This window comes from Pongo abelii, chromosome 6 (assembly GCF_028885655.2).
Source record: "Pongo abelii isolate AG06213 chromosome 6, NHGRI_mPonAbe1-v2.0_pri, whole genome shotgun sequence".
In the NCBI taxonomy this organism is placed as follows: domain Eukaryota; kingdom Metazoa; phylum Chordata; class Mammalia; order Primates; family Hominidae; genus Pongo; species Pongo abelii.
Window position 1 is genome coordinate 1,677,377 of NC_071991.2, and position 17,930 is coordinate 1,695,306.

Below are 17,930 nucleotides of genomic sequence, written 5' to 3' on the forward strand. Positions count from 1 at the left end.
ATCTCACATTCTGGAGGCTGGAAGTCAGATCAAGGTATGGGCAGGGCTGGCTTCTCCCGAATCCTCAGCCCATGGCTTGCAGATGGCAGCATCTCCCTGTGTCCTCACGGGGCCGTCCCTCTGTGCATGGCTGTGTCCTGATCTCCTCTTCTTACAAGGACACCCGTCTGATTGGATTAGGACCCACCCGTATGATCTCATCTGGTCTTAGTCACGTCTTCAAAGGCCCTGTCTCCAAACACAGCCCCATTCTGAGGTCCTGGCTTCAGCATTTGAGCTTCGGGGGCACCATGCAGCCCATAACACCCCCCTCTTCCTGGCACCCCCTGACCCTTTCCGAGTGACTCAGGGCAGACCCTTCCCCTCCCAGCCTCCATGACCTTCAAGGACGGTGTGAAGATGGGCCGGGATCATCAGGGTCATTTTTGTGCCAGCTTGAAGTGCTGCACTTACGGGAGCCTGCGGGTGACGGGAAGGGTGGAGAAGGGGCCAGGCCCCACAGAATGTCTGCGGCATGGACGCTGGAGCCCGACGCCTGTGCCTGGACCCCAGCCCTGCCACATACGGGCCATGTGACCATCAGTAAGTTATATGACCTCCCTGGATCTCACGTCCTCATTTGGCAAACAGAGATAGTCGTGATCCCTCCCTCAGGGCCGGTGAACGGAAAGAATGAACGAACATGAGTAAGGTGTGCCTGGTGAGCGCTGTCTGGGCTGAAGGAGGAGTTTGAGAAGGCAGCTTTATGAAGGGAGGTGGCCAGGCACGGTGGCTCACGCCTGTAATCCCAGCACTCTGGGAGGCCGAGGTGGGTGGACCACTCGAGGTCAGGAGTTCGAGACCATCCTGGCCAAAATGATGAAACCCTGTCTCTACTAAAAATACAAAAATTAGCCGGGCATGGTGGTGCATACCTGTAATCCCAGCTATTCAGGAGGCTGAGGCACAAAAAGTGGAGGTTGTAGTGAGCCGAGATCGCACCACTGCACTCCAGCCTGGGCGACAGAGTGAGTGAGACCCCTTCTCACAAAAAGAGAAAAAAAAAGGGAGGTTATTTGGGGTGGAGTCGGCCTCAAACCCTGGGGAAACATCTGTGCTTAGTTCCATGGGCAGCTTTGGGGATTTGCTCCACAGGGACTACCAAGAGATCAGTGTCCTCAGGGCGACGCCAGTGGCTGGGTGACCAGGAAAGGTAGAGGTGAGATGGGGCCTTTGCTGAGATCCTGTGGAGGTGATGAGGTTGGAGGAGGGGCCATGTGGAGGAGACCAGCCAAGAGCAAGGAGGGGACAGCCTCAGGGACCACACTGTCTAGTGCAGTGAGGGGCGCTTATCCCTCCCCAGCACAGAGCCTGGTGAGTAAATTTAGGTGCACAAGGCCAGCAGCTGCCACAGCTGGGCAGTAGTGAGCTCCCTGGCGTTGGAGGAAATCAAGCACATCCTGATGCTCACTTAGTGGGGAGACTTGACTGGGAGAAGCAGGAAGACCAGCATCATGGAGGTGTAGATTTTATTATCAAAAGCAGTGGGGGGAGTTTTGAGTCCCTGGGAAGAAGCATTGGAGGAGATGGCTTTTGGGGTCCAGGGATGGATCCCCAATAGCTGCCTCATTTTCTGCATGAATTCGTGCTTTGACGGAGGCCCAGGGGCCGGGCAGCACCGCAAGTCAGGCTGTGGGCTCAGGGTCCCCACACCCACAGCCCTGGAGGAAGTGATTTCTCTGGAGTCAGCTTCTGGTGGGATCTGAGGTTTGCAGCCGTCGATCTGGCCTCAGAGCTGAAGCTCTGCCCTGCAGAGGCACCGCATGCCCACTGAGGGGGGGCTTTCAGGGCCAGCGTGCCCCGAACCAGGCAGATGTGGCTGGTTATGAGTGAAGGCCACTGTCATTTACTGCCTCTGACCCTAGGGATCAGGCCAGAACCAGGGAGCTCCTGCCAAGGAGACGGACATGGAGGTGCCGGCTCCCCTCCCGGAGGAAGCCTCATCAATCCACGCTGCCGCAGAGCCCCGCCGAGCTCCTACTTAGGCCTGGTTGTCCGTCACGATGGGGGCTTGGAGCAAGTGGCCTTCCCATGGGAGACTCAGGGGAAGGCCTGCTGCAGGAGAAGAGGAACTGAAGTAGGGGCCGGGGCTGGGCCAGTCCATTTGGCAAGGACACGGCTTGCAGGGGGTGCTGGGACCTTGGCCTTTTGCCAAAGCACCCCGCTCCCTGGAGCCACCTGCCCACCCCTCCCCCAGGCTGGTTCGGCCCCAGCCACATAGGTCCAAAGTCCTGTGCCGCCGGAGTGGAGTCCAATAAGCCCCTCCTGGCAAGGGGCTCCCCACCAAGGCACTCCACGATGATGGCTCAGGCAATGGGCCCACGGACGGGTGCCTGAACAAGCCCAGGACGCTTAAGCTGAGGCTGAAGGACAGAGGCGTGGGAGAAGCCAGCCAAGGCTCGGGAGGGCACCCCAGGCGGAGGCACCAGCATGAGTAAGGCCCGGAGGGGAGCGCTAGATACAGCCCTGGGTCCTCAGGCCAAGGATGGGGACTTTTTCTGAGAACATGAGGGTTTGCAGATTGGAATGTTGGAAGGCTGGACTCCAGTCACAGCCCAAGGAAGGCTTGATTGGAGCAGGCAGGAATGGAGGCCCAGAGAATCTTGCACGGTGAAGCGGGCGGAGCCAGGCAGCTGCCACCCCAGGCACAAACGGGCACACCTCCTCCCCCTCCCATGTTCGCTGGACCTGCCCCAGGCTGCTCCGAGCGGTGACCAGGCCCCTGGGGAGGGGCCGAAATCTGGAGGCGGTCATGGTGTTCCCAGAGAACATGGTGGGGTAGGGACTTATGCTCAGCGAACTCACGTTTCTAAATGCCAAATCTACTCTAAACTCCAAAGGGGGTTGGAGCTGTTGTCTCTGCAGAAGGGCAGATCAGGGAACTATTTGGGGGTGGGGGGGCAGAACCTAGAGGCCAACTCATTGTCTAGGTTGAGTCAGGAACCCTGGGGTAGGCCCAGCTTTAGGAGGACAGAGGATCTTAGGGTGGCAGGAGAAGGGAGGGTCACCTGCATCAAGGGGTAAGGCCAACCCATGTAGCCTCAGAGAACTGGGACGGGGACTTGGAACCTGAGGTCTGCCCCGAGCAGGAGGCCCTGGGCAACTGCAGTCTTGCCCTTGGGTGGGGGAGGCCCTGCCCGAAAGACGGGGTGGGGAGAGTGAGGGGAGCGCCCCCATCAGGGGTCGGACTTTTCCCTGAAACTTGACTCTTGATGCTTTTGTAAGTGATTAAAAATCCCCCTAACCAACAATACTCATGTCAAACAACGCCTCCTCCAGGAAGCCACCCTGGGTTGCCTGGGATGGAGATCAGCTCCCTCTTGGTATTTGTGGCACCAGCTTGCTGTGGGGAATATTAGTGCACAGGCTGGGTGATCTTAGGCAAAGGACTTGACATCTCTGAGCCTCAATACCACCTGACTATCAAAGGACTAATAAAGTCAAGCTCCAGGGCTGGTGAAGGAACTGAGATGGGGATTATCATGAGCTAAAGTGTGTGCCCCAAAAGACACGTTGGTGTCCTATCCCCAGTACGTGACCTTATTTGGAGACAGGGTCTTTACAGAGGCGATTAAGTTAAAATGTATTGGGGTGGGCCCTGATCCGGTGTGCCTGGTGTTCTTATGAACAGGGAACATTTCAGCCAGGTGTGGTGGCACATGCCTGTGGTCCCAGCTACTGAGGAGGCTGAGAGGCAGGAGGATCACTTGAGCCTAGGAGGTGGAGGCTGCAGTGAGCTGTGATCGCACCACTGCACTCCAGCCTGGATAACAGAGCAAGACTTTGTTCCCCCAACTCCCAATTTTTTTTTTTTTTTTTTTTTTTTTTAAGACAGAATCCCTCTGTCGCCCAGGCTGGAGTGCAGTGTCATGATTTTGCCTCACTGCAACCTCTGCCTCCCGGGTTCAAGTGATTCTTCTGCCTCAGCCTTCCGAGTAGCTGGGATTACAGGCACCCACCACCGCACGCAGCTCATTTTTGTATTTTTAGTAGAGACAGGGTTTCACCATGTTGGCTAGGCTGCTCTCAAAATCCTGACCTCAGGTGATCTGCCTGCCTTGGCCTCCCAAAGTGCTGGGATTACAGGCGTGAGCCATTACGCCTGGCCTCGATGATTTTTTTAAAGGAGGATATTTGTGCACAGACAGACATGTACAGACGAAAGACATCCCTGTGATTGAGTGACGTGTCTACCAGCCACGGAGCACCAAGGCTTGCTCAGGGATGCTGGAAGAGGCAGGAAGGATCCTCCCCAAGAGCTATGAGAGGGAGCGCAGCCCTGCCAACCCCTTGATTTTGGACTTTGGGCCTCCAGAGCTGTGAAAGAGCAGATGCCTGTTGTCTTAAGCCCCCCAGCGTGTGGCACTGTGTTATGGTGGCCCCGGGACGCAGATACAGGGACAGATGTGGGCTCTCTGCAGAAATGCTATGAGCTCCTTGTGGTGTTACCCCACCAGCCCCCGTCACCTGTCCCTGTCTGTGTGCCCTGAAGTCAGACTCGCGGCACCTTGTTGGCCCTTCCAGCCCCAGGTGCTCCACGTAGATGCTGACAGGTGATGGAGGAAAGAAATAGGGTGACCACGCGTGCACACATGTACATGTGTGCACAAGCATGCAGGCATGCACACAGGCACATGTGCACATACATGCAGGTACATGCACACAAGGGCACATACATGTATACATACATGCAGGAATTCACACATGCACAGGAACACACAGGTACATGCATGTGCACAAGCATGCAGGCCTGCTCACATAGGCACACACATATACGCACATGCAGGCACACATACACAAGGGCACATGCATGTGTGCACACATAGACATGCTCACATATACACATGTGCAGGTGCACAAGACGTGTGCACACATGCAGACATGCTCACATATACACACATGCACAGGTGCACACAGGTACATACTGTGCACACACACGCAGATATGCTCACATATACACGCACAGGTGCACAAGACATACGTGTGAACACATGCAGACATGCTCACTCATACACACATGCACAGGCACACACAGGTACATATGTGTGCACACAGGCACACACACACTTGGAGTATGTGCTTGGACACAGGCCCAGATTAGCACCCTGCTAGAGATGGAGACCAGCTCCCATGCAGACCCTGCCCTGCCTGTCCATCCGGTTCCTGGAGCCAGCGGGCATCTGTGCCCCCGTGCTTGGCTGCAGTGAGTCGGGTCTTGGGGAGCAGTGCGCCATGGTGGGCTCTGGGCCAGGGCACTGGTCCTGGGGCTAATGGCCCAGAGTGTACAGGCTGTTTGCTGAGGGTGTGCTTTGAGGAAGAGCATACCCGGGTTCCAAAGCGTCTACGGTGAACGTCTACTGTGTACAAAAGTGACAGTGATGATCAGACTAGCCTGATCCCCGAGGGGCTCACAGAGGGAAGCCAGGGAGGAGGGAAGACAAGTCCTGAGGCCCCCCCTTCATCATAACAGCAGGAGGGGTGCGCCGAGCTCAAGGCCATGTTCACAGGTGGCTGCTGACAGTGCCTCCATCTCCACCCAGGGACCCCACGGGGTGGAGGCTGAGGCCCCTCTACCATTTCCTTACCACTCCTAGACATCACGGGTCTCTCCCTCCAAGTGAAACATCCTGGCAGTTGAAACTTGTTTTAAGAAATAGGATACCTCCGGGCGCAGTCCACGTAGGAGCCTGCAAAATGTCACTCCTGTTATCTTCTCATTAAGCCCTATTTTAGTCTGAATAAAGCAGAATGAATCACAGGGGACCAGGTGAGCAGAGCCTGAGGCCTGGCCATTTGCCTTCATCACTGAGGAGGCCATCTGCACCCCAGCCTTCAGCATGCAGGGGGAGCGAAGGGGGCGCCCAGCCTCGCCCGGCCCAGCGCACCCCTGTAGCAGCCCGGGAGGGCAGGCCCTGGCTCCTGGGAACACAGCGCCCAGCTGCGATCCACGTTGCTCCTAGTGAATATGGACAATTCAGAGAAATGAAATAAGGCAGACAGAGGAAAAGCAGCATCCGTGATTCTGCCAGGCTACATATGTGTGTGCGTGTCTGCATATATATACACACACGTATATACGCACACACAGAGCCACACACCACTCAACAACAGGGATATGTTCTGACAAATACATGGTTCCGTGATTTTGTCATTGTGCGTACATCCTAGAGTGACTCACACGAACGCAGATGGCGGAGCCTACCCCATGCCTGGGCCGCGCGGTACAGCTTGTGGCTCCAGGGCTACAGACCCACACAGCCTACACCATGCCTGGGCTGCGCAGTACAGCCTGTGGCTCCAGGGCTACAGACCCACACAGCCTACACCATGCCTGGGCCGCGCGGTACAGCTTGTGGCTCCAGGGCTACAGACCCACACAGCCTACACCATGCCTGGGCCGCGCGGTACAGCTTGTGGCTCCAGGGCTACAGACCCACACAGCCTACACCATGCCTGGGCCGCGCGGTACAGCCTGTGGCTCCGGGGCTACACACCGGCACAGCAGGTGACTGCACTGAACACTGTAGGCAGCTGCAACACATGGATAAGTGTTTGTGTTTCTGAACACATCTAAACTCAGAGAAGGTGCAGTAAAAGTAGGGTATTATACTCTTCTGGGACCACTATTGCATATGTGGTCCATTGGTTACCAAAGTGTCTGTGTGTAGTGTGTAGACATATGTAGTGTTTCTTTTCTTTCCCTCCCTCCCTCCCTCCTTTCTTTCTTTTTAAAAATTGTTTTATAAATTTGGGATTCTTCTTACTGGAATCCCCAATTTGCAATTTATTTGTTTTTAGGGTTTTGTTTTTGTTTTTGTTTTTGGTTTGTTTTGTTTTGTTTTGTTTTTTTGAGACAGCGTCTCCCTCTGTTGCCTAGGCTGGAGTACAGTGGTGCAATCTCAACTCACTGCAACCTCCACCTTCTGGGTTCAAGTGATTCTCCTGCCTCAGCCTCCCAAGTGGCTGAGGTAACCAGCCCAGTAACCAGGCGCTTGCCACCACGCCTGGTTAATTTTTGTGTATTTAGTAGAGATGGGATTTCACCATTTTGGCCAGGCTGGTCTTGAACTCCTGACCTCAAGTGATCCGCCTGCCTCGGTCTCCCAAAGTGCTGGGATTACAAAGTACTGGGATTACAGGTGTGAGCCACCGCACCCAGCCTCAATTTGCAATTTATAATCTGCTGTCTCCTCACCTAATGTTTGATCCCACGGCTTATCCCTGACACAAGACACCAACGAAGGGTGGCATTTCTGCAACCTCTGGCTTCCGGGAAGGCTGCCTCTCTTCCCAACTTCCTCTGATCATCATGCGGCTAAGGAACAGATGGGGAACCAGGTGCACAGAGAGGTATGGCCACCTTCACAGGGTCACACAGATGAGCAGCTGAGGAGGCCAGGGCTGAGGCCACCAGGGAGCTCCTTGGGTGTCCAAAGGCTTACAAAATTCTGGTTGCCTTCCTCAGGCTGAGAAATGATATGGTGGGTGATGCAGATGAGGGTCCAGGGTGCCTGCCCTGGGGAGGATGACGAGCAGATGGTGGTGTAGCCACACGTGGAGGACTCAGCTCCCAGAGCAATAAAGGGACACCTACGCCACGCATGAGGCTGGGAGGCTGTGCAGGGGGAAGAAGCCACTCGCCAGGAGTCCAGGTGTGTGGAATTCTGGAACAGACTAGATCTACCCTGGACTAACCTGGACTAGAACTAACAGACTAGAACTAACTAGAACTAATTCTAGAACTAACCTAAAGTGGAAAACATCAGAATGGCAGTGGCCTCTGGGGGCCAGAGGTAGGAAGGCACTGGGCAGGGGTATGCAGCAACCTTTTGGGGCATTGTCTTTTTTATTTTTCAGAGGAAGGGTCTTGCTCTGGTGCCCAGGCTGGAGTGCAGTGGCTCAATCATGGCTCACTGCAGTCTTGACCTCCTGGGTTCAAGCCATCCTCCCACCTCAGCCTCCCGAGTAGCTGGAACCACAGGCATGTGCCGCTACACCAGGCTCACTTTAATTTTTGTAGAGATGGGGCCTCCCTGCATTGCCCAGGCTGCTCTTCAACTCCTGGGCTCCAGTGATCCCCCCACCTCTGCCTCCCAAAGTGTTGGAATTATAGGCATGAGCCACCGTGCCCGGCCTGATGTCTGTCTCTTGATAAGGGTTTGGGCTGCAGAAGTGATCCTTTCGTCAGAGCATTCAATGGCTCACTTTAGATTTATACATTTTATGGTATGTGAATTTTACCCAAAGGAATAAAAAATCTGAAACGAATATTGAACTCTAGTTCACGACATGCAGTCGGCCGATTAAGGGGGAGAGAGTACTGGTGCCTGCAACTTGGAAAGAGATTGATTATGGGTGGGCAGAGGGACAGAGAAAGAAGATGAAGCGGGTCTAGTGAAACGTCAGTTGTGGAATACAGGTGACAGCATCTGGGGGCTCGCTGTGAAATCATCTGAACTTTTCCAGATGTTTGAAACATTTCAGAGTTCAATATGAAAGGCAGTGAAAAACAACCTGGGCTTTGCAGACAAACTGCTGGGAGGTGGCCACGGCCCAGTATCTGTGTGGTCCTGGGTGGGTTTCTCAGCCTCACGGTGCCTCAGGGTCCTCACTGTTAAGTGTGGGTGGTAATAGCACCACTGCCCACGGTGTGAGTGAATTAACACAGGCAGGGCACTTAGACAGTGCCTGGCACACAGCAGGTACTTAATAAATGTGCCCTTTGTTGACGTTATTCCGCAGCCCTGAAAGTATCAGCCACGTGTCCTCCAGCTACTCAGAGATGCTGAGGAACAGCTGGGGTTTGCACTGGGTTCAGGTGCAGGGGACCCCAAAGAGCCAAAACAAGCTTGAAAAGGAAAGAACAAAGCGGGAAGACTCAGTTGGGTGCAGTGGCTCATGCTTGTAATCTCAGCATTTTGGGAAGCCAAGGCAGGAGGATCACTTAAGTCCATGAGTTTGAGACCAACCTGGGCAACATAGCAAGACTCCATCTCTACAAAAAAAATTTTTAAATTAGCTGGATGTGGTGTCACATACCTTTAGTCCCAGCTACTCAGGAGACTGGGGTGGGAGGATCGCTTGAGCCTAGGAGTTCAAGGCTGCAGTGAGCTATGATTGCACCACTGCATTCTAGCCTGGGCAACAGAGCAAGACTCTGTTTCTAGAAAAAAAAAAAAAAGTGGAAGACTCACACTTCCTATTGTGAAAACTTCCTATGGTAATTAGGACAGTGTGGTACTGTGGTAAGGACAGATGCAAACAGCAATGGGCTAGAACTGAGAGTCCAGAAATAAACCTTTGTATTTTTACTCTATTTATTTCCAATAAGGGAGCTAAGACAATTTGATGGGGCTGGGGAAGAGGAGACCTTTGACACATAGTGCTGGGTCAAGTAGCCACATGCAAGGGAATGAAGATGGACCCTTACCTCACACCATTTACAAACATCAACTCAAGATGAAGATGGACCCTTACCTCACACCATTTACAAACATCAACTCAAGATGCATCCAAGGCTAGGCATGGTGGCTCACACCTGTAATCCCAGCACTTTGGGAGGCCAAGGCAGGTGGATCACCTGAGGTCGGGAGTTCAAGACCAACCTGGCCAACATGGTGAAACCCTGCCTCTACTAAAAATACACACACACACAAAATTAGCTGGGCGTGGTGGCAAATGCCTGTAGTGTCAGCTACTCAGGAGGCTGAGGCAGAAGAATCGCTTGAACCTGGGAGGTTGAGGTTGCAGTGAGCTGAGATCGCACCGCTGCACTCCAGCCTGGGGAACAAGAGTGCAACTCCGTTTAAAAGAAAAAAAAAATGCATCTGAGACCTCAACAGAAGAGCTAAAACCATGAAACTCTTAGAAGAAAATACAGAACTAAATCTTTGTCATAGGCAAAATTTTGTCAGATGCGACATCAAAAGCCCAAACAACAAATGAAAAAATTGGACTTCATCAAAATCTAAAACTTGTGTGCTACAAATAACAGCAACAGGAAAGTGAAAAGAAAACCCACAGAAAGGGAGAAAAATATTTGCAAATTATACATCTAATTAGGGACTGTGTCTAAAATATATTTTACAACACTTACAACTCGATAATAAAATGATAACCCAATTTAAATATGAACAAAAGATTTAAATGGACATTTCTCCAAAAGATATGTAAAAGTTAAGTCGCACAGGAAAAGATGCTCAACATCATTAGTCACCAGGGAAATGCAGATCAAAACCACCAGGAGATACAACTTCACACCATCTAGGATGGCCATAATAAAAAAGACAGATCATAATAAGTGTTGAGGCCGGGTGTGGTGGCTCATGCCTGATATCCCAGCACTTTGGGAGGCTGAGGCAGGCGGATCGCTTGAGCCCAGGAGTCCGAGACCAGCCTGGGCAATGTGGTGAAACCCCACCTCTACTGAAAATACAAAAATTTGCCGGGCGTGCTGGTTCATGGCTGTAGTCCCAGCTACTCTGGAGGCCAAGGTGGGAGGATTGCTTGAGCCTAGGAGGCGGAGGTTGCAGTGAGCCAAGATCGCACCACTGCACTTCAGCCTGACAGTGACAGAGTGTCACCCTTCAGGTGACAGAGTGAGGCCCTGTCTCAAATGATAATAATAATAGTAAAAGTGTTGGCCGGTCACAGTGGCTCACACCTGTAATCCCAGCACTTTGGGAGGCCGAGGTGGGTGGATCACCTGAGGTCAGGAGTTCAAGACCAGCCTGACCAACATGTAGAAACTGCATCTCTACTAAAAATACAAAATTAGCTGGGTGTGGTGGCTTATGCCTATAATCCCAGCTACTGTGGAGGCTGAGGCAGGAGAATCGCTTGAACCCAGGAGGTGGAGGTTGTGGTGAGCCGAGATCGTGCCATTGCACTCCAGCCTGGGCAACAAGAGTGAAACTCCATCTCAGAAAATAATAATAAAAAAAGTGTTGACGAGGATGCAGAGAAATAGAAACCCTCCTACATTGCTGCTGGGAACATAACATGTGGCATCAAAATTTTGACAGAGTTTGTGAACTCTTCAAAATGTGAAAGATAGGCTTACCATATGACCCAACAAGTCCATTCCTAGGTATTTACCCAAAAGAAATGGAAACACATTTGCACGCGAGAACTAGTACATGAATGTATCTAGCTGTGTGACTCACATTTCCAACGTGAAAACAGCCCAAATGACCACCAGCTGATGAATGGGTAATAAAATGTGCTCCAGCCATTCAGTGGAGTGCTATTTGGCAATAAAAAGGAATAAAATACTGAAATGCTACAACACGGATGAATCTCAAAAACAATGCTCAGTGAAACTAGCCAGTCACAGAAGACACATATTGTCTGATTCCATTTATAAGAAATATCTACAATAGGCCGGGCATGGTGGCTCATGCCTGTAATCCCAGCACTTTGGGAGGCCAAGGTGGGCAGATCACTCGAGGTCAGAAGTTCGAGACCAGCCTGGCCAACATGGTGAAACCCCGTCTCTACTAAAAATACAAAAACTAGCCGGGCGTGGTGGTGCGTGCCTGTAATCCCAACTACTTGGGAGGCTGAGGCGGGAGAATTGCTGGAACCCGGGAGGCGGAGGTTGCAGTGAGCCGAAATCACAACACAGCACTCCAGCCTGGGCAACAGAGCGAGACTCCATCTCAAAAAAATAAAATAAATCTACAATAGTCAAATCCGTAGAGACAGAGCAGATGAGTGGTTGCTTACCGTTGCTGGGGGATGGTGGGGAATGAGAAGTGGTTGACAGTGGATATAGGGTTTCCTTTTGCGGTGATAAAATGTCCTAAAATTAGATGGTGGTGATGGTTGCACACCCTGTGAACATACTAAAACCATCAAATTGTACACTTGAAATGGGTGAATTGTATGCTATGTGCATTATCATCAAGAAAGCCTTTTTAAAAAGGGAGCCTTGGTGCCGGGCGCAGTGGCTCACGCCTGCAATCCCAGCACTTTAGGAGGCCGAGGCGGGCGGATCATGAGGTCAGGAGATCGAGACCATCCTGGCTAATACAGTGAAACCCCGTTTCTACTAAGAATACAGAAAATTAGCCGGGCATGGTGGCGGGCGCCTGTAGTCACAGCTACTCGGGAGACTGAGGCAGGAGAATGGCGGGAACCCGGGAGGCGGAGCTTGCAGTGAGCTGAGATCACACCACTACACTCCAGCCCGGGCAACAGAGCGAGACTCTGTCTCAAAAAAAAAAAAAAAAAAAAAAAAAAAAGGGAGCCTTGGGTTCCCATCCCAACCTGCTCCTGCTCCTGCTCCTGCAGGATCCCCTTAGGGAAGTCACCCCCTAAAATTGAGTTTCGTCACCTGTAAAAGGGGGAAGGAAGTATTCACCTCCCTGGGTTACAGTGGAACCAGATGAGATGATAGAAAACAATTTTGCATTTTCATTTTCACATTGAAATTTATTATAAAGGAACATGTCTGCATATTGCACAGAATTCAAATGGCATTACAGGGGCACACGGGGAAAAGTCTCATTTTCTGGGGTGATGGGGATGTTCAGTATTTTGATCCAGGTAGTGATGGCAACCAGTGTCCACATTTGTCCGATTTCAGAACTGTAGTTCTGAACAGTATAAAACTGAAGAATTATGAATTTCACTGTCTGTAAATAAATAATATGTTAAAAAATTTTTTTATATTGAGTCCCTGGCCGGGCACAGTGGCTCACTCCTGTAATCCCAGCACTTTGAGAGGCTGAGGTGGGTGGATCACCTGAGATCAGGAGTTCGAGACCAGCCTGGCCAACATGGTGAAACCCTGTCTCTACTAAAAATACAAAAATTAGCCGGGTGTGGTGGCACGTGCCTATAATCCTAGTTACTCGGGAGGCTGAGGTAGGAGAATTGCTTGAATCCAGGAGGTGGAGGTTGCAGTGAGCCAAGATCGCACCACTGCACTCCAGCCTGGGGGACAAAAGCGAGACTTGGTCTCAAAAAAAAAAAAGAAAAAAGTCCCCTTCCACCCTCTCCCCAAGACTTGCAGCCCCCAGGTTCCTACAGGAGGCACCCACTATTTCTAGTTTCTTGGGTCTCCTTCCAGAAATCAGTGTGTGCAGGCAACTAAAATGTCGTTTCGTTACCTCCTTTTTGTACACAGTGTAAAAAAAAAAAAGGTGCCATATACACCGTCCGGCCCCTTTTGCTTTTTCACACTAAAGAACATCTGCAGATGAACTCCAATCAGTCCACCTTTATCCAGCTGGATGTGCCATGATGATTTAAGCACTCCACTGTCAGCGGGCACTTAGGATCCTTCCAATCTGCTGTTATTACGAAGAGTGCTTCGGCAAATAACCTTGTACAAAGCAATATATCATTTTTCACATTTGTGAGGAGTATCTGGAGGACAGATTCCTAGAAGCAAATGCTGGGCCAAAGGGTGTGTACATTTGGAATTTTGACATTGTTTCAGAGGTTCCAAGGGTGTCTGCTTCCCCACGCTATTGCAATAGGGTGTGTCCTCAGACTATTTAATCTGTGCCTATCTGATGAGCGAAAAATCACCTCAGTACAGTTTCAGTGTGCATTTCTGTCACTAAGAGTAAGCGTAGGCACTTTTTCATTTGTTTAAACATCCTTTTGATTTCCTTTTCTGTTCATTACCTCTGCCTATTTTTTTTTTTTGGCCTCTTGGCTATTTTTCTTATTGATTTGTAAGAGCTCTTTATATAGGGGGAATTGGCTCTTTGCCTGAGATAGAAATTGGACACATCATTTAATCTCTGGCTTCGGGGTTTTATGGGCATTTGTTGTTCTTGCTGTGAAGTTCTGGGAACAGGAAGAGATTGTCACCGTTCTTCTCTGGTTACCATTTCCTTAGGATGGGTCCGGGGTGGCGGGCGGGGACTTCTCTCCCCGCTCCTTCGAGATTAATCCCAGCTGCTCCGTCCCTCCCTTGCTTCCCACAAACACACTCAGGCAGCTGGGTCATTCGCTTCCAGCCAGGCCATCTTCAGCAGAGACAGGGCACAGGAACCACCTGCAGGGGGACAAAGGTATCAAAGCCACCAGGTGAGTCCTTACTTATCCTGGAAGTGGGTGTGGTCATGTGGGGCTGGAGTGGAGCACTGAGGCCTGGAGGTGAGTCAGTCTGTCTTGGTCTCTCGAGCTCACACTCTGTTGGATGAAACTGACACATCAAGTCAATACAGTGACAACTTGCCCAGGGAATCCCAGGGCATCCAGGGACACAGGCTCGGGGCAGTGGCAGGGTTGGGGGGAGTGCGTGTGCTTCCAACCACCTAAGAAAAGTGAAGCCCTGAGGCCTCACAGCCCCAGGCCCCTCCGGCTCTTACTGACCAGCCTCTTCCCCGAAGGGTAGCTGGGTGGGTCATGAGATGGCGGTTGATTTGTTTCCATAAAAATGAGAATCTTACTGTCAGTTTAGCTCTTTTTTTGTTTTTGAGACAGAGTCTTGCTCTGTTGCCCAGGCTGGAGTGCAGTGGTGCGATCATAGCTCACTGCAACCTCCACTTCCTGGACTCAAGTGATCCTCCTACCTCAGCCTCCTGAATAGCTGGGACCATAGGCGCACGCCACCACACCCAGGTAATTTTTTATTTTTTGTAGACAGGGTCTCACTACGTTGCCCAGGCAGGTCTTAAACTGGGCTGTTTTATTCTGAACGAGGACCTTGTGTACATCAGAAGCGCCTGCTGAGCCCTGGATCTGGCAACGGTGCCCAGGTGGGTGGGGGTGTACCCACCATCCCCAGCTCTGTCCTAGGTCCTGGCCCAGCCGACTCATCTCTGGAAAGACAGGCTGTCTGATGGACCGGGCCATCACTGCTGCATCTGGGCTGCTGCCGGGCAGTGGCAGCACCTCAGAAAGGAGGCCTGAGCGAGCACGTGTGTGTGGAGCGACTGTGTGTGAACGTGTGTGCATGCAGATGGGAACATGCTTAGTACAGCTGCCTTCAAGTTTGACCATCTGGATTCAAACCCTGGCTTGGCCATTTCCAGTTTATGGTGACCCTGGCCAAGGTACTTGATCTCTGGACCCCTCGATTTTACCCTCTGGGAACTGGAGATCTTCACAGCTGGTTCACTTCTAGGGTTGCTGTGAGGACTAAATGACTTCATGCCAGCCACCAACCACTAGGAAGCTCCATGACAGGAAGGATCGTCATAGTGCCACACCAGTGTGCATGCGTGTGTGTGAGGGTTACACTGGGTGGGGCGGGGTGTGTGCGATTCGGGGGTGTGTGAAGCAGGATGCCTTTGCAACTCTCTGCACAACCACGGTGTGAGCTATGGGGTGGGGAGGGTTCCAGTCTTCCTGTCCCAGGGAGGCTGCGGCATCTTCATGTGGGAGACCGGCTTGCGGCGGGGAGCTGGGGTGGGTATCCACACGCATCTTACCCGGATGTGCTGTAAGGTGTCTACACCACACAGGCTACCTCTGGGTACCTGTGTCTGCTGGGGGGGCGGGATCAGGAGGAGATGAATGTCAGAGAGAAAGAGACCAAGACGGAGAAAGAAGAGAGGAGAGGCGGAAAGGGAGAGAGGGGAGAAGAGGAGGAAGAGGGAAAGAGACAGAAGAGGAGGGGGGAGGGAGAGAGAGAGAGGAAGAGGGAGAGAGAGAACAAACATATTCTCTAACAGAGTTAAACAGAGGCGGGGAGAGAGGGCTCCAGAAGAGGCCAGAGACAGACAGCCTCCCTCCCATCTCCTCTCTTCGGGTCTGTCCTGGGGTGGCCCATTCCCAGCCTGAGGGGGGACAGCAGTGCGAGGTCAGCCAGGTCCCGCGGGGGCCCTGCCCTCTCACTGGACAGGAGGGCATATTTCAGCATTGGAAGGCGCTGCAGAGGGAGTCAGTCAGGGCTGAAATTCCTCAGCGACCTGGAAGGTCCGCAGGACAGCTCCCTTCTTCCAGCTTCCTCCAAGGAGCCAGGTCCGGGACTCTCCAGGCCCCGCGAGTAGGGGAGGGGGGAAGTGAGAGAAAGGGGCTGTGTGCCCACCTAGGCCACTGCGCGCTTCAGAGCAGCCGGGACCCTCCCTGAGGGACCAGGAAGAGACCCCCCCCCCCAGGCTGGGCTCTGCCCCCTCTGGCTCCCTGTTCCCTGGAGGTCCGGGCGCCCCCGCGCAGGGACTAAGGGCTGGACAGCCGCAGGCAGGGGCTCCGTCCTTGGCCTCCACCCTTCGTGTCCAGCAATCCCGGGAGCAGGCGGCGGCACTTCCTCCATGTCCCGGCCTCAATCACGGTCTCAGTCCCCCCAACCCCGTCCCGCAGGAACAAGTGTGGTAGAGGCTCGGGGTCGGAGGGCGGGCGGCCGTCCCGCGGGCTGGACGGAGTTTCTGGGCTGCGGAGAGGCCGTTGGGCCCGCGTCCGGAAGGGAGCCCCGCGCGCCCATCCCCGGCCGGGCCATCCTCGGGGCGCGCTGTCTGCGGCCTCCTGCGCCACCCCCACCCCTGTCCCGGGACCTCCTCCGGGAAGGACACGCGGGGAGCAGTCCCCTCCCCTCCAGCAGTCACCTCCCCTCCCCTCTCCCTGCCCTCTTGATGGTGTGGGGCTCCCCGGCCGGGGCGCGGCGCTGGCAGCGGCGTCCAGAGGGTCGCGCCCAGCGCGCGCTGGGGGTCCCGGGCTCCGCAGCTCCGCACGCGGCCGGTTTGTGAAGCGGCGCGCGGGGGCTTAGCCCGGCGAGGGCGCTCTTGAGCCTGGTTTGGAATTTTTAGCCCACGCGAAAGCCGCAGGCTGGGGAAGGGGCGGGTGGGAGTGGGAGACGCCCTTGGAAGCCGTGAGACCGCTCGGCGAGGGCTCGGGACCACCAGGGAGCGGCAGGGGACCCCTCGGCTCAGAGCCCGAGGGAGCGATTTCGGATCCGCTGGGATTCCGGAGGCGCATGAAGGGAGAGGGAAATCCGCTAAACCGAACCTTCCGGGAATCGGAAGGCGCCGGGCCGCTCCCACGCCTCCCCCTCCTCCCGGCCGAAAGGCGGGGGGCGACGCGCAACGGGGAGGGAAGGGAGGGAGGGGTCGGCGACCTTAGGGGAGGGCGAGTCCCTGGGGACGCGGGGCCGCCAGGGGCCAGACCACCCTCTCGCTCCACCTCCCCGCCCCCAAGTGCCCGGCTCTCCCCCCGCCCCGCAAACGCGCGTCCTGCGGGCTGTGCTTTGGCCCTCGCGGACGCGCGCGCCCACAGAGGGTCTGACTTGGGGTCAACTTCCACGCGGTTGCCGGGCGCCTGTGAGCACAGCCGTGTCCGCACCCAGGTGCCCACCTCCCAGCGCCACCAGGGTCCCGGCCCCCAGACCTTCGGACGCTTCTCTTCCAAACCGAAGCCTGGGAGCCTCTGGGTGGCCTGGGGCGGGGGCAGGGGGCGAGCGGGGCGGGCCAGGAGGAGGGGGCGAGGCCGCCACTCGGCTTCCCACGCCGCCCCCGCGGCTGGCTCCAACTTCCCCTCCGGAGCCCCCCTCCGGCCACCCCCCAGCCCACCGACGTGCGGGCAGCGACCCCGCCCCCCGCCCCTCCGGTCGCCCCCGCCGCGGCCCCCGCCCCCTCCCCATCCCTCCCCGCGCGCTCTCCCACATGAAACCTTCCATCACGCTCAGAAAGAATGTGCTACAACCTCGGCGCTACCGCGGCCGCCACCACCGCGCCCGCGCCCGAGCCCGAGCCGGAGCCGGAGCCGCCGCTCCCCCGCCTGCCCGGCCGGCCCCGGGCTCCGAGCGCGCGGTCCCCGTCGCCGCCGCCGCCGCCCCGCGCTCGCCCCGCGCTTGACGCAGTGAGCGCCGCAGCCTGGCTCCCGCCGGCTCCGCTGGGCTCCGGGTCGCAGGCCGAGTCCAGCCGGGCGGGCTCCGGGAGGGGCCGGCAGGGCGGGAGGGGGAGGAGGGCTGTCTGGAGCCAGCGAGCCCGGAG

At 54.6% G+C, this 17,930-nt stretch overlaps 1 long non-coding RNA gene across 1 annotated transcript; it reads right to left on the minus strand.

The window, feature by feature from the left end:
- Positions 1–12,453: 12,453 nt before the first annotated feature.
- LOC134761740 (uncharacterized) lies at positions 12,454–17,753 on the minus strand. The gene is made up of 2 exons (XR_010140805.1): positions 17,641–17,753; positions 12,454–14,053 (listed from the first exon to the last, which is right to left on the minus strand). It is a non-coding gene; the product is annotated as an uncharacterized LOC134761740 (long non-coding RNA).
- Positions 17,754–17,930: the final 177 nt, after the last annotated feature.